The following is a 15868-nucleotide window of genomic DNA, read 5'->3' on the forward strand; positions in this document are numbered from 1 at the left end:
CTCCAAATACTTCCTTTCAGCCAGTGTTATACTTCAAGCAACTGTGTATTTAATGCCTCTGCCTGTCACAGGTTGCTATTATTTCAGTTTCCATCTGCAGGGAGGTTATCATCATGTTAAAGATTAAGCAGATGAGTCTCCCAATCTTAGTATCCTGCATTAGAGTCTGTTTCCTGGGAACCCTCCCAGTATCAAATACTATTTCAGATTCCAGTCAGTAAATGTAAACCATTCTAGTATTTCGAGTGAGAAACTCAGCATACAAAATTAAACAGGTGGTAGAGAAACTGAGAAGGCAAACGGGATGGTGAAGCAAATCAGAGATTAGCAAAAGGAGAACACTAGCAAAGTAGACAGCAGGAGACCAGTACACTCCATTGGGACTGGAATGACACTAGGAAAGGAGTGCTATTCGTCAGAATCCAGACATCAGGGAAATCCTGCAGGTTCCAGAACCATGTCCAGAATTGCTCTGGAGGAGTTAGGGCCACAGAAATAGGTTCTGTTTAGTGAAGAGTGAGAACCTTGGAAAAGATATGGCTACTGCTCAAAAATGCCCACCCAAAACAGAGAGAGGAAAGAGAGAGAGAAGAGGGAGAAAGGAAGGAGTATAAGGGAGGGATGGGGAGAGGAAGAGCTTCCTGATTCCTTTCCTCTTCCTCTCCAACTTTAACAAGTGCTTCCATTAGCCAAACCTCACCAGACAGCAGTTGGCAAAGGACCTTTGGAAATGTAGCTTGCCGGTGAAGGCGGGGAATGGATCTGAGATCAAATAACAAAAACAATGGCCTATGTGTGAATCCTTGTAAAAGAGATAGTGCTGTGTAGTAAGTGTAGAAAATTTTTAATTCACATGTCATGGTATGGATTCGATTCTCTTATTTGTTTCTCTTGGTATCTGTTTTAATGGTTGTCCCTGGTGTGATACATACACTGCCGCAGTAAACAGTGTAGTATGGAGCCACAAAAATTTACATACTCATTTTCTTAATGATGACTACCCAAGTTGTCTTCACACCCCTGATACCACAGTCAGTGCTACAAAGAGCTTCCTTATGGACTTTGTTAATTTATGAAAAGTGAAATTTTTGAGTTTTGGGCTATGTGAATATTAATCTCATCAAGTATGACACATTTCTCCAGAATGGACCACTCCAGTATATACTGCACCAAAATTACATATTTTTGCTATAGTCTCACTAATAATTAGTACTGATCAACTTGAAGGTTTTTGCTAATCTGAGCTGTAGCACATGTACTCATCATTGTCTTAATTGCATGGTTCCACTTCTTATAATATCTCCAAGTATCTGTTAACCATTGTTTTTCTTTCCATATGTTGGTTAGTCGTAACTTTAACTATATTTCTATTGTGTTTCCTTTCTTTTAGTTTTGTTATTGTTTATTTTACAAATTCCTTTAGTATTCTAGATATTAGTACCTAGTTGGTTCAATTCATGCAAAAATCTTCTATTTTGATATTTATTAAAAGTTAGCATTTGGTGATTTATATTGTAAAAACTACTTCTGATGTAACAAAATCTAATTTTTTATGGTTTGTGTTCTTCAGTCTTGTTAAAGAAAATTTCCTCTAACACAAATACACAAAAAATATTCTCCTTGCATACCCTTCTTTTAATTGTATAACTTTATTTTTACTCAATCCGTCATAGTTTACCTTTGTTTTTTTTAAGAATGACCTTCCTTTTCCTCTAATTAGTGTGTGATTGTCCCACATCATATGCAAAACACTCCATCAATTCCCAAATGACTGGCATTTGCACTTTGAATTTCTCTGCTTATAAGGTACTCTCATTCTGACCACTCTATTTTGTTCCATGTGTATATTTGTCTATAACTGGGACAGTATTACATTGTTTTAAAATGTAATGGATATGTGACATGTTTTATAAATATTTGATAAGGTAGATAATCACTCTTTGGCCTTTTATTTCCTTTTATTTTTGGAAATTGATTCAGTTATTTATCGATCTTTGTTTCTATACCTACATTTTAAAATACAGTGTTTAAAAAAATTAGAAATATACTTTCTGTAGTGTTCTATCATTTCTACTTTAACCCAAGTGTTTATTAATATGGTTGTTTGGGGTTTCAGACAAATGATTATATATATATATATATATACACACATGTATAATATACATATATAAGTATTTTATATTTTAAATATACACACATAACACATTTTGTAAATGATTTCTGATTAACATTACAGTCAGAAAATGTAGTCTTTATTATGTTGATTTTTTAAAATCTAGTATGGTTTTTGGTCAGTTTTTGTTAATATTCTATGCAAATTCTGCCTCATTCCTGGGCAGAGGAGGACAAGATCAGAGCTCTGTCCATTCTTTCTACATATGTGCAGTGGGAGTTCCTCACTGGCTGGTCCCTGCCTACCCTGTGCTCTTTTTCAGCCCTGCCAACTGAGTCAGCAAAGGCCAGAGCTGTGAGACTGGGAGGCCAGGTGACCATCCTCAGAAAACAGGGAAGAGGGATGCCGTGGTATGTTGAGTCCACACACAGTGCTGGGAACAGTGAGTCTTCAGTGTCAGTGGAGTGTTGATTGTGTACCAGGACTGTGCTCATTGTTTGATATATAATGGTTCATTAAATCTCACAACACCACATGCAAAACACCCCATCTATTCCCAAATGGGCAGTACTTGTGAGAAGGGTGCCATCACCATTCCCATTCTACAGATGACAAAGGCACAGGGAAGTGAAGTAAATTGGATTTTTGAAAGAAGTGGGGGATCTGCAATTTCATGTGAAATTTCTATTTGTAAATTTTGGCAACTAATTCAAATATTTTAACCCAACACCAACAAAAATTAATCTTCATCTTATAAATGGTAAGTGAATGTCTAATTGAAGCAGATTTAGAATTCAGTGCTTTTTCTAATGAATGTTTTCTTGTGGGTGTTATTCTGTGGACTAATTTCCTAGAGTACAGAATATATATCTATAACACAGCGACTTCTTGTGTAAGCATTGCAGCAGCACTTTTTATATTATACAATAGTAGAAACTGGTTAAAAGACCAACCACATATTCAGATAATCAGTGATTGGAAAACAAGTTTATAGGCTTAGGAGACAAAAGGAGGGCTTACTTTATCATCTCTTCTTCATTCTTAAATACACATTTATCTTCAAAAATTTTAATGCACTACATATTAATGCTCAATGTCAAACAAATAAAATAAATAAAGCACAGTCTCATACAGAAAAATAACTTGAAGGGGTTCAGTGAAAAAGTTGGAAGATATTAGGTATATTACCAAAACTTTAATGGTGGTAAAGACAGTTAAACAAAACAGTAAAATGAGAACATCCTGTACCTCCAGAGGAGACTATAAAGAAGGTCTTATAATAGCAGATTTGTCAAGCTAGTACTCTGACTGAGACTGTTCTCTGCCTTTGTTTCAATAGTCCCCCAAATAAAAATGACAACGTAATATGGATGTACATGTGTATGTATATGTCACTGACAACACTTTTACTATTTTTTCATAAGAGAGTCTGTTTTTTAGATTACATCTTTCTTACACTTTGTTGTCCAAAAATCCTTATTGTTCTGAAATAAATTATGGTTGTAAATATTTTAGTGGGTTTTTTTTGTTTTTTTTTTTTTTGCTTTTCTTAAAAAAAATGACTTCCTTCTTTGGCAAAATAAAAATGTTTTTAACTCAAAAATTCTTTAAAATTTTATTTGTATTTCAGAAATACAAAATTCTGAAAACTGCTGCTATTATTTGTTAGGTCTGTGTGTGTATCAGAACACCCCCTTCTCCTCGGTTGTTACACTAAATCTCCAGCAGTGTTAACCTGAGGCTGAGCGGCAGGTGTGTGGTCACATTTTGGGTGACTGGACTAATTTGATCAATTCCAATGATCACTTTACTTAATATCCATTGTCTATTAGGAAAGGCGAACTTTTGACCTGTATCTGAGCTGTTTTTCTTCTCTGTGGCTTCTGGCTCCTTCAGTGCCTTTTTATTAAATGATTTTTTTGGATTTATGTTTAGTTCATATTCTCTCAAAAGAAAATAAAGAATGTAACTATCAACTTGTTCAATTCTTGGATGGACTTTTAAACACAATCTATTAATTTTACACATTTTTTGACTGAAGATTTACTTATGACAAACCTAACACCTGATCTCTTTCAAGGCAATGAGTTTCTCATTGACCTGCTAGGCTGCTAGCCCTGGAAAAGTAAAGTGATAAGTAATCTGCTACCATGAAAATAAATCTATAGCACTGTGTTTTGGAAACTCACAATGACAAACAACAAACGAAGAGATATTATCAGTTACTACAGATTTTTATATTAGAAAGGACTTTACGGAAAATTAAATAAAATGGTGAATTCATTAAATATAAATAAATACTAACATTCATGTGAACAACAAAAGCATTAGCAATATTTTTTTGATTACTAGGCAAGGAACATTACAAATGCATTTAAAATGTATTTGTATTTTCATGAAATCTACCTTACATCATCTCGTCCGTTTTATATAGATTTTAGCACATACAAATTCAGTGCATATCTTTTTCTCTTCATCATAATGTGAATATCTTAAAAAATATGTATTCTCTTCTGTATTTGTTCTGGATTTACTTGATGTTTGGTTAAATCATTCTAAGTACATCATACTAAAAAAAACTATAATAAAAATTCACAAAAAACTTAACATTTGAGAAGGTACCTGGTATGCAGATGAAATGTATTTTCTTGGAATATATTCATGCATGCTATACTTTCTGCATATTTATTTCTTCTCTGTCATCATTCGAAATTTATTACATATATCATGAAAATGTCACTAATCTGATAAATATGGATCAATGAACAGTCAAAAATATGACCTTTAAATAAGACAAGAGAAAGAAGGGAAAGAACCAACATCTATTGCTTCATTATTATTTGCCAAGAGCCCTGCTATGAGATTATATATATGTGTATGTATATATACACATATATATAAATCATCCTATCAGTCTCATAAACTATCATTATTATCTTTATTCCAGAAAAGACAAACTATGTTGACAGTTTTCTTAAATGCCTAACTAAACATATTTATTACTGTAGATGGAAATTTAAACCAGAGTCATCTTCCAGTCCTCTGCTTCCATCTATAATTGACTTGGATCAGACAGACTCTTCTGCCAAGAAACTACTAAAGCTGTCTAAAATTAAAACAAACAAACAAACAGCAGTTTGAAGGAATCTTGGAGCAGACAAGGAAGCCAGGATTTGAGGGGCCGCAATCCTGAAGAGAGGAAAGTGCAATTAAAAAAGCCCTCCATTCACCACTGATTTTTTTCCACTTCAGACATTTGCAAGTCCCAGGACAGGATAAAGAGGCTGAACAAAAAACAACATCATAGATTTTGTGGCCAACTCACTCAGATGGGATGGGAAAAATAGTAGAAATCAAGGTTACCATGGCAGCAGGAATTTGAGGAGCCAAATTAGGAGAAAAGGGAATCATGGAGAAGTGAAGTGACATTTCGTGTAACTTTCCCCTCAAATCTGAACCAATTCCTAATCTTTGCATGAAGGGGTGAAAAATCAAGAAACTAGGAGGAAAATGTTTGGTAAAGGCTGAAACACTCAAGAGTGCTTAATAATCTGACAGTGCTAGGCTGCTCACCAAAAAGGAGGAGCTCTGAAAAGCCCCAGCCTTTCCATTGAGACTACTCTGGGAAATCTGTCAATACACTGTAGGAGTAAGGACAGAATAGAAGTAGACCAGTCCTACCAAAGCCTGAAAACAGCTTAGAAAAATTGTAGTCTCAAATTGGATCAAGGTGATCTTCCCATATGCTACCTGCCTACCAGATGAATATTAAGTCTTCTCTGAAGAAAGGTAACATCATTCAGAGTCTTTAGCATTCTTTACAAAGATTGACACTCAGTTAAAAATTACCAGTCATGGCAGAGACAGAAATAAATTATCAAAAACCAAGAGAAAAAAATAGACAATAGAAATAAACCACCAGTGGTCAAGATTTTGGAGTTATCAGAAACAAACTTTAGTACAGGTTTAATTAAAATGTTCAAAACCATTACGAAAATAGATAAAATGATGAACTTTACCAGAGATATGACATCTAAAAATAAAGCAGATGAATACTTTTGTACCATAAGTAAAATTTCTGAAACTAAATATTTAATAGATATGTGTAACAGCAGAAAAGAAAAATAGTGACTAGAGTATTGCTCAGTAGAATGGAGAACACCACCTATTTCTCTTTTTAATGTCATTACACTTGGTGTTACTTCTCTTGTGAAGAACTTGTTGAGTTTCTTATGACTAACTCAACATAAATATCACTTTTCAGAGAGGCTTTCTACAACTGCTCAAATTAGTAGGTCTCCTCTACTCTACTTACCTATCCATCACACTTTCCCCTTTGTTTCCTTTGAAACACTTATCAGTGCAAAATACTTTAGCTGATGAAATTGAAAGGTGTAAGGACCATTTTTCCTGTGTAAGCTTAGGCAAGTTACTTACCTTCTTTGAGTCCAACTTTTTCTTCACATATTAATACTAATGCACAATATTGTTAGAGAGTAAATGAGACAATGTATGTAAAGCACCTAGGTCAATGTGAAGGCAATTTTTATTTTATCAAAGAGTAAAACAACATTCTGAAGAGTTGTTTTGAAGAGGCTATTTGGGAAATTAACTAAAACCCAAGGCGTAGCTAATACGAAAATGGCTGCATCACAGTGGAAACCATAACAGACCTGATATCAAATGCCTTGGACCAAGTTCTCATTCAAAACTTACCTGTGTGGTGGCACTGTTCTGTCAATTTCCAAAATTATAAAGAGTGAAAATTGTACACATCATAATTCTGAGAATTAAGGGGAAAAAGTTTCAATATAAACCTGGTATTATCATTAAATCTGCCCACCAATAAACTAATTCACTGACCATTCCCTGATATATCAAACATTCTAGGGTTTTCATTGTCCAAAAATTGATCATCATTTCTCTTTTGAGGTTTAGTAATGTATATTTTGATAATATAGCTTTGCTTTACTGCATCTTGATCAACTGGAGAAAGATATAGAAATGAGGTTCCTGTCTGGGAGTTTGCCAAAATCACATTGATTTTATAATTAAGTGCTGTTTCCTACATGAAGCATTTAATTCTCGGATGCTCAGGTACTGAAAATGATGTTGTCAAGTTAAAAAGAAAGTAAATTATCATTTGCTTCCTTGGATAAAATATTATTGAAGTTGGCTTGAGATCAATGAATAGATCATTTATGGAGACAACATTTTTTCATTCACTGTCCTAAGCAGATATATACAAAGTTGATTTTGTATTCGCTAAATAAGGAGTGCACAAGCTTTTCTCAAAGCAAATATTTTAGACTTGCCAGCCATAAGGTCTCTTTTGGAACTACTCAACATTGCCATTAGAGTTTAAAAGCAATCATATGTAAACAAATGGAACTGGCTATGATCCAATAAAACTTTATTTACAAAAGCAGGCAGCCAACCCATGGCATATAATTTTCCTCTGTTTTAAGTGATTAAGAAATTACTATGAGGAAAAATAAATGCATAGACAAGGAAATGCTTTACGTTTTTAAGAAAAATAATTTATCATAAATCAATGATATAGAAATTTTTCAGATAATCCAAACTCTAACAAAGAAAAATAAAGGGTTAATACTTACTTGCAGCAGAAACTTGCAAACTGTATCTATAATTTGTTCTTTTCTTCCTGGACACACAGACTCACTTGCAGTGAGATATGGCTGCATTTTGGCCAACAGAAATGGGAAAACTTTTAAAATATGTATCATTTCTAGGTTTGGGTCACAAAATCCCCCCATGTATTATCTTTACCTACTTCCCCATCTGTCAGCCAGATGCAGAGGATCCAGCAAAAGACTGAGACACCAGGAGATGGAGTAGCCTGAGTCACTAAGCGACTGTGTGAAACACAACCCCTAGCTCTTTCATGCCATCAACAAAACACTATATGCATGACAATTAACTTCCATTTTACCAACTGACTGAAATATCAGAGCTGACATTTTACCAACTAGTATTAACAACCATAAAACATAAATTAGTAGGAGAAAAACTAAATGCATAGAATTGACTTAATGTGTTGGCAGCAGATGGTGAGGACACAGATGTAGTAGGCTTTTGAGTACAGACCCCTGCTCTGTTGTAAAACACCTAAAATGGGGGCCTGGGATACCTTAGAAGTAAGACCATGTGACAGTTCTTCCTGTGATTTTAGAGGAAGTTGCTGGAAAGAGTCAGAATGCGGGTTAGTTGCCACTAAGGTCTTAGTTGCCTCTAACAAGGTATTACAAAATAAAGATGCGCTCAGACAATGACTGGCTGGCTTTCATGGTGAGAACAAGGGTTTTAGAGTTTGGAAAAGACAATGTTGAAGGTCAAAAATGGATAAAACTGAAAAAAAATTTTTTGAGTGCCACAGACCTAGTAAGATTTCTCAGTTGATCCAAGTACTTGGTCTGGTAGCAAAGATCAGGTGATCAGATTAAGTATGTTACCTTCCCACTCAAGATTACTTTTTTTCTAATTACCTTTAATTGTCTGCTATTATAAAGGAAGGAAAAAGGGAAGAGGAGAAGACGGTGAAAGAGAGAAGTAAGGATGAGAACAAAAGAAAGAAATCATGCTTGAGAATTATGTCTAGAAAAAATTTGGATGTGATTATTGGTACATGAAAGTGGATGGCAGGACATAACTTCAAGATCTTCTAGTTTTAAGGGGGTTTATTTCCAAAGAAACCACAAACCTGGGCCAAAAAATGTTTTTGTGTCCAAGCCTTAAAACAACCTGTGGACCCAAAGGCAGGAAGAAGATTGTGAAAGCTCTTTAGTTCCCAAATATGATGGTGATGAATAAAAGAGGACAATGCAGAGCGTGGAGCTAGAAGCCTTGGAGAACATCTCCCAGAAAGTGAAATCTAGGTTTGGATTTTTCTCCCATTCTTCTCTTTTCCCAATGGGAAACCACCACAAATCTTTGAAATGAAATAGAAATGTTTCAAATAGATCCAATTCAAACAAAGGGGGAAAAAAAGCATTTTGATCATTACTACATATAGCAATGATACAACTTACAAAACTACGTATCTGTGTATGTGGGCATGCAAAGATATGTGTGTGCATGCATGTATACATACATATACACACATATATAGCTTTTAAAAAAACAGTATTTGCTTATACATTTCGTAATTCATAGTCCACGATTCTAATGTCAGCAAGGGTAGCCAATGCCTTGGGTGTATGTCCTTGCCTTTGGCACATTCCAGGTGAAATTCCTCCTCAGTCCATGCACCTTCTCTAACAGTCCTTTCATAGGACCTTGTGCATGTCTTGTTTCTGTCAGTGTCCTATGGGGTGAGTAGAGCAAAACCTCAAAATGTATTCATCAAAATCAGGTAAGAATTGATACCAATTCTGCTCTGTCATTCCTAACACAAAGCTACCTTTTGAGTGACTGCCGAGCTGTTTCAGTTATAGATTGCAATGCTTAAAATCTATTCTTCATAAAAATAAAGTACATCAATTTAATGTTTGTAAATAGAAGCAAAACAATGCTATAAATATTTTCTTTCATCATGTATAACAGAAAAAATACCCCTTTACTAGTGTATAAAAAAGAATATATCAGGCTTCCCTGGTGGTGCAGTGGTTGAGAGTCCGACTGCCGATGCAGGGGACATGGGTTCGTGCCCCGGTCCGGGAGGATCCCACATGCCGCGGAGGAACTAGGCACGTGAGCCATGGCTGCTGAGCCTGCGCATCCGGAGCCTGTGCTCCGCAACAGGAGAGGCCACAACAGTGAGAGGCCCGCGTACCGCAAAAAAAAAAAAAAAAAAAGAATATATCTCATCTCACGTACTGACTTTTAATGCAGAAGAGCACTTTTTATACTACCAATTACCCAGATGTAGTATATTTTTAATTATAGTGACTGAACATCTTAGATGATTAAAAGTTAATGACCTGAAAAAATAGCAGAAGCTTAAGTAAGTGTGTTATTTGTTTTTATCCCTGTTTGGATTGTATAATCTAAATGATTTATAAGTGTTATTATCATTTATTGTAAAAAAGTGATTTTTCACTTCAGAATTCTAATGTTCAAATACCACAATACAGGAAAGCCAGAGATGCCATGTCTTATATATATATATATATATATATATATATATATTTTTTTTTTTTTTTTTTTTGTGGTACATGGGCCTCTCCCATTGTGGAGCACAGGCTCTGGACACACAGGCTCAGCGGCCATGGCTCACGGGCCCAGCCGCTCCACGGCATGTGGGATCTTCCCAGACCGGGGCACGAACCCGTGTCCCCTGCATTGGCAGGCAGACTCTCAACCACTGTGCCACCAGGGAAGCCCCATGTCATATATTTTGTGGTGGTGTGGGTACAGAAAAGAATTGCAAAACACATGTATTTCTATAAAATTTTATTATAAAATATATTTATACTTTTTCATTACTTTTGCAAATATAAATGCAAAAGAAGCTGTTTTAAATCTGACACTAAGAAAAGTACAACTGATTCTGAGACATTTATCCTTGTATATAGTGCTGTTTTATTTAGATATTTTCACAAATAAGCCAATCCAAATGATTATTAAGTTGTGTTGGGAAAAGAGCTAAGATTTAATCCACAAGAGCATATACTTAATATTTACCAGTTGCATTGAGTCAGAATACTTCCAGGATGTGAATTGCAGGAGTTTCCAACATTGTCTTTTGGAGCTTTGGGCAGAAAACACTGGATCTGGTTCAGAATTCACTCTTTCTCTCATCTTCATTCTTTGCTTTGGTTGTGGTTTGATGTGCTTGAAAAGCAAAAGACAGCTAAGTGGCAGTGAAAATGAAGTAGATTCACTTTCTGTTTTCAAATTTTTAGATGGCTTTAAAAAGTAACCACGTTTGAAAAAGCAAATTAAAAAACAGAAACATCACATGGACTTAAAGCTCATCTCATACAATAGATGATACAGGCCAATGAAAGAAAGAAAAGCTTTATGAATAGAGTGCAATAAAAAAAGTAAAGGCAAGAAGAAATTCATACTTACCTTAGATGCCACGTGACAGTGCACCGAGATCTTTAACAGGTGATAAAGACACAACTTGGCACAATCAGCAATTATTTTTGGCACCTACAAAAGAGGTAGTGAAGCAGAAAACTCTGTCTAAGAATTAATCTGCAGTTGCACAACACAGTGCTTCATCAGCTCCAGGCTGTGATACGAAGCACAGTCAGGTATGTGGAAGTCCCTTAAATGTCAGACCATCAAAATAAATTTTTAACAATTGAGTAAAGAACAGATATTAATAAATAGATGCTGTATGTAAACACAGGTACAATTTTTCATATATTTTGTCTTTAATAAACTTAAGAATAAAATTGAATTATTAGCAAAATATCTTCAAGAAATCTTACTGTGTGCAATCCCAAATAATTTCATCCTTTTCAGCAGTACAGCTTTGGTTGCAACAGGATTCACTGACATAAGGGGATTCTATGCACCCAGTTCAGGTGTTCGGTGAAGCCCCTGCTTGAAACACAGGCATGGATGCCAAATCATGTGTACCAGTCACTCTTGTCATGACTAATTAGATATTGCCTCCATTTTCCACCTTCCACAAAAGCAAATACTCATATACATGTACAGGATATCCTGTCCATAGTGCTGTGTTGCATACATTAAAATCTGTCATCATTTCAAGAGGAATAATCAAATTACTTCCTATGGACAATAACCCTTGGCCTAGTTTTAACCAAGTAGTTGATGCTTCAGCTTGATATCCAGTAACACTTTTAAATAAAGTGGGAAGAACGAGAATTATAATACTTTTAGTGAGAATTTGTAGAATCACAAATATACAGTAAATTGATTTTTTTAAGTAAGTGAAAAGGATACAGCATTGGTATGATTTTTTTGTGTTATGATTGAATCACACTTCACTAAAAGTAATTTCCTTTTGCGAAAACTGATCAAGTGTTATATCCTTTTTTTCTTTCTTTCTTTTTCTCCTAGTGAATAATTATTGTTTTAGGTGACCTGACAATATCCGTCTCTCAGGATAAAATCTAATAACTAATTCATACAAAGTTGTCAACTCATGCATTTATTTAAATGCAGTGGTAAATCCTGGTAGCTCTGCTGCACTTGATTTTTCTTAAACATCATGTAAAAATCAAATGGCTTAACAACTGATATTCAAGAGATTAAATGTTTAAAGATATTTCTTTTTCATCTACAAGGATTTAAGTTAGCACATTTCTACCTTATTTCCAATTCACTCATCTTTATTTTTCTCAACTATCATTTAGAATTATTTATAAATATAAAAAACCAACAACTCAAAAAATATCTCATGCAATGTTATCTAATTCCTTGGACGTGCACGTCAGTGTTTGTGTGAGGACTATAAACTGAGCCAAAAATGCAGGATAAAATCTCAGATTTCCTCATATGTGAATCTTACCCAAATCAATTGAAATTGCTCAAGGGTAATCAAGTGTACAACTGGAGTTAATAATTTTCATTTAGCCATAATATCATTGCTTTTTGAGTGCTGGCTTCTTGCCTTGTGCATTATAGATTTTTTTGTTATGCTTAGCTTGCTTAAAATCATAAATTTGAATCATTTGCAACTGAATATCATAACTAGAAAATATTCACTCTTCACTCTCATCTTGACCCCAATCTCTGACTTCTTATTTTCAGGCTTCATTTGTCTTTCCAAGTAATTAGGATCGTATTTTAAATAAAATTCACAACCACCCTAAGACGCCTCCTCTCTGAACTGATCATTTCTTCATCAAATCCTTAGGAAGCACCACGGGCCTCTTCTTCCCCAATAGCCAGCTGCTGAGCATTGTTGAAGCAATTATAACCTCGACCAATTGGGCCTTCCAGAAATTCACGTCTATAACCAATACTACCATTTGACAATTTAATGATGCTCTAAAAGGGGAGGGTTCAAGGTTAACTTGTCTGTCCTTGTAATCCTGTTGCCTGGAACAGAAAGTCCTGCTTGGTAGATGCTCAGTAAATACTTGATAATAGAATACATTGCAGCTGTTTGTTCAAATCTTCTCCGATTTGTTCTATCTCTACTACACTTCACTCTCAAGACCAGTTGATACCTGCTTCCATTTCTTCCTCTTGTTTTTTCAAATCGTAAACATTTTGTGATGAGAGAAGTTAGAATTACTCTTGTTGGATAGCTTCCAATTTATGAGAAAATTTTCGCAACACAACCTCACTACTTGTACATATCTTTACCTTTTCTCTTCTCCATCTCCAGTCTCTTAAGAAAGGCCAAAATCTGAGACTGTTTTGCTATCCCATTCCATGTTTTTTTGTGTTTTTTTTTTCATTTTTTTTTCTCTTCACTCTTAACTGCATAGAAGCAGATGGCTGTAATTTACAGGTCATCTTGTTCATCTTTCTCATTTAATCAATGACATAAACAAGACAGAGAGGAAGAGTGACATATTGAAGGTCACAGGAAAGATAATCACAAAGCTAGGATTATAAGGAATGTTCCATACACCTGTACTAGGTTCTTTTTCTTATTCCACTACTATTGCCCCTTTTCACTCTCTCATTTTTTTCTCCTCTTTTGACGAAGCATCTAATGATGTCTACAACAGGCCAGAGAAGGCTCTCTCAAAGAAGGAACATTTGAGCACATCCTCAAAGAATAAATAAGCATTTATCTAGTAGTGAAGTCAAAAAAACCCCAAAAAACAAAAAAACAACTTATGTGAAAGCAAGCAGTCCAGAAAGTCTGGAAAGTATAAAGAACTTGCTGACCTAAAAAAGTTGACTAAAAGACTGCTAGATATTTCTTCAGCAAAGTTGATTTTATTTAGGATCAGCAGAGAATTGCAGTTTGGGGTCTGCAACTGTGGTGAGCCACGTGCAAGTCCCCTCACAGCAAGGGAAGAAGGCTTTTCCAGAGAGGAAAAGGAAGTTTGGAGGGCTATAGTAAATAAGGAGTTCATGGCTTTTCATTGGCTCAGTCCTTGCCAGGAAAGAAGAGGAGTCTTTCTTTTTCTTGCTGAGCTCAGCTATGGTAGCAGGACTTGAGAGTTCCTCCTTCTGGTCTCCTGACTCTATTTAGTTGAAGTTTCTGTTTATTAATTTTTTCAAACTGATGAAGGAGTTAAGTGGGAAATAAAACAGCCAAATTTTAAAGTCCCTTTATGCCATGCTAAACAATTGACAATTTTGTTGAAAAGATTAGGAAGCCATTGAAGTATTTACAGTAAGGTGGTAACAAGATCATACTTTTGCTTAGATGCGTGCCCCTGAGAGCCATGTGAAAGAAGAGTTGGAGTAGATACCGGGAAAAAACTTTGTTACTTATATGTGTAAACAAGTTACTTGGCACTACTTCAGTAGGTTGTCACAATTTTAATTATCTTCAAACAAATTAAAAAACTTAAGAAATTGTTTTCTTTGCCAAAAATATTTGAACATTTTAAAGGCTTTGTTTTTCTTTTTTGAATTATGAAACTGTTTAATTATCTACAGATAATGCTACTGAAATAATTAGAACAAGATTGTGTGAAAATTTTCAACGTTTTACTTTGGTTACTTTGGAAATAATCTGGTTTCATATAGATATAATAATATGTAAATTTATTTTGAACAGTTCAAGTAAACAGACCCATCTGCTTCTTGCACATTATATAGAAAAGGTTGGCAATTTCTCTCTTGTGAGGTTACTTTGTTTTTAACAAAGTTAAAACCTTAAAGTTTTATGTGACTTTAAGGTACACTTGTGACAACAAATCCTGAATTTTTCCCCTTACTTCCTCCTTTCAATTCTTAGTCTCATAAAAAGCAAGATGTTAAGTTTTTTATATTTTTTAATGGCTGATCTCGGCTGAATTCTGCTTCCAAATAAAGAAGCAGAAAATACCCTCATCTCAGATGCCAATTTAATGTAATGTGAAAAATCAGACCTTCTCCAAACTAGCCCCTGTACTCGCCTCTAGACCTCAAATTCAGGAGTAATATCTTACTCCCAAATGTGGTTGCATATCAAAATCATTTGTAGAGCTCCTTCAACATGTAGATTTCTGGGACTCAAGAAAGCCTTAGTTAACCAGAATCTTCATGAATGAGCACAGGAATCTGTGCTTAACAAGGCAGGAGGCTACCGTGTACGTTGGGTGTGAGCTCTCCCTAGTGGGCATGGCGTGGCCATCTCCACCCAAGGTTAGCAGCACCATGGTACAGTAGGCAGGTGACTCTCGCCCATTTCCAAACCAGGTAACAAAGAGTCCTGGCTTGAAGGTTGCAACCCCTTGAGGGTTGCCCAGCCTCTATGGATTGGGGTGGCCGGCCATGGGGAGGGGAACCGATTCCCTTACTACATGAACACACACAGGTTGGGTCATGAGTTCGAGCCCAGGGAGATGTATGAGGGTTTGCTCTCACCAGGAGAGTATCCAGTGCAGTAGGAGAGGACATTAAATAGCAAATAAAAAATACCATGACAAGACAAGAGAGAGGAAAAAAAGAAATAAGTTTTATACTTTAGTATTTCAAATGACACTTTTTTTTCACCTGCTTTTTAGACAATGGCCCCCTCATTTTCATTTTACAATGGATCCCACAATTTGCATAGCCAACTCTGCCTGATATTGTTCATGGGTGATTTCCAACTTGATCTTTCATTAGCGCAAGTTCCTAAGATACGGCTACATGGGTTTTTTTTTTGTGGGGAGAGGAGCAATTTTCACATAGTTATCATAGTATTAATGGGAAAAT

The 15868-nt window shown here is 35.3% G+C and overlaps 1 long non-coding RNA gene across 1 annotated transcript in view; it reads right to left on the reverse strand.

The window, feature by feature from the left end:
• Positions 1-15868, reverse strand: part of LOC141278490 (uncharacterized) — a 52592-nt gene that overhangs the window by 16185 nt on the left and 20539 nt on the right. The window contains exons 3-6 of the long non-coding RNA XR_012331248.1: positions 11147-11230; positions 10757-10906; positions 7732-7812; positions 6830-6896 (exon numbers count right to left, since the gene is read on the reverse strand). This is a non-coding gene — a long non-coding RNA (uncharacterized lncRNA). The remainder of the gene's footprint in view (positions 1-6829; positions 6897-7731; positions 7813-10756; positions 10907-11146; positions 11231-15868) is intronic.

This window comes from Tursiops truncatus, chromosome 4, assembly GCF_011762595.2.
Source record: "Tursiops truncatus isolate mTurTru1 chromosome 4, mTurTru1.mat.Y, whole genome shotgun sequence".
Lineage (NCBI taxonomy): Eukaryota > Metazoa > Chordata > Mammalia > Artiodactyla > Delphinidae > Tursiops > Tursiops truncatus.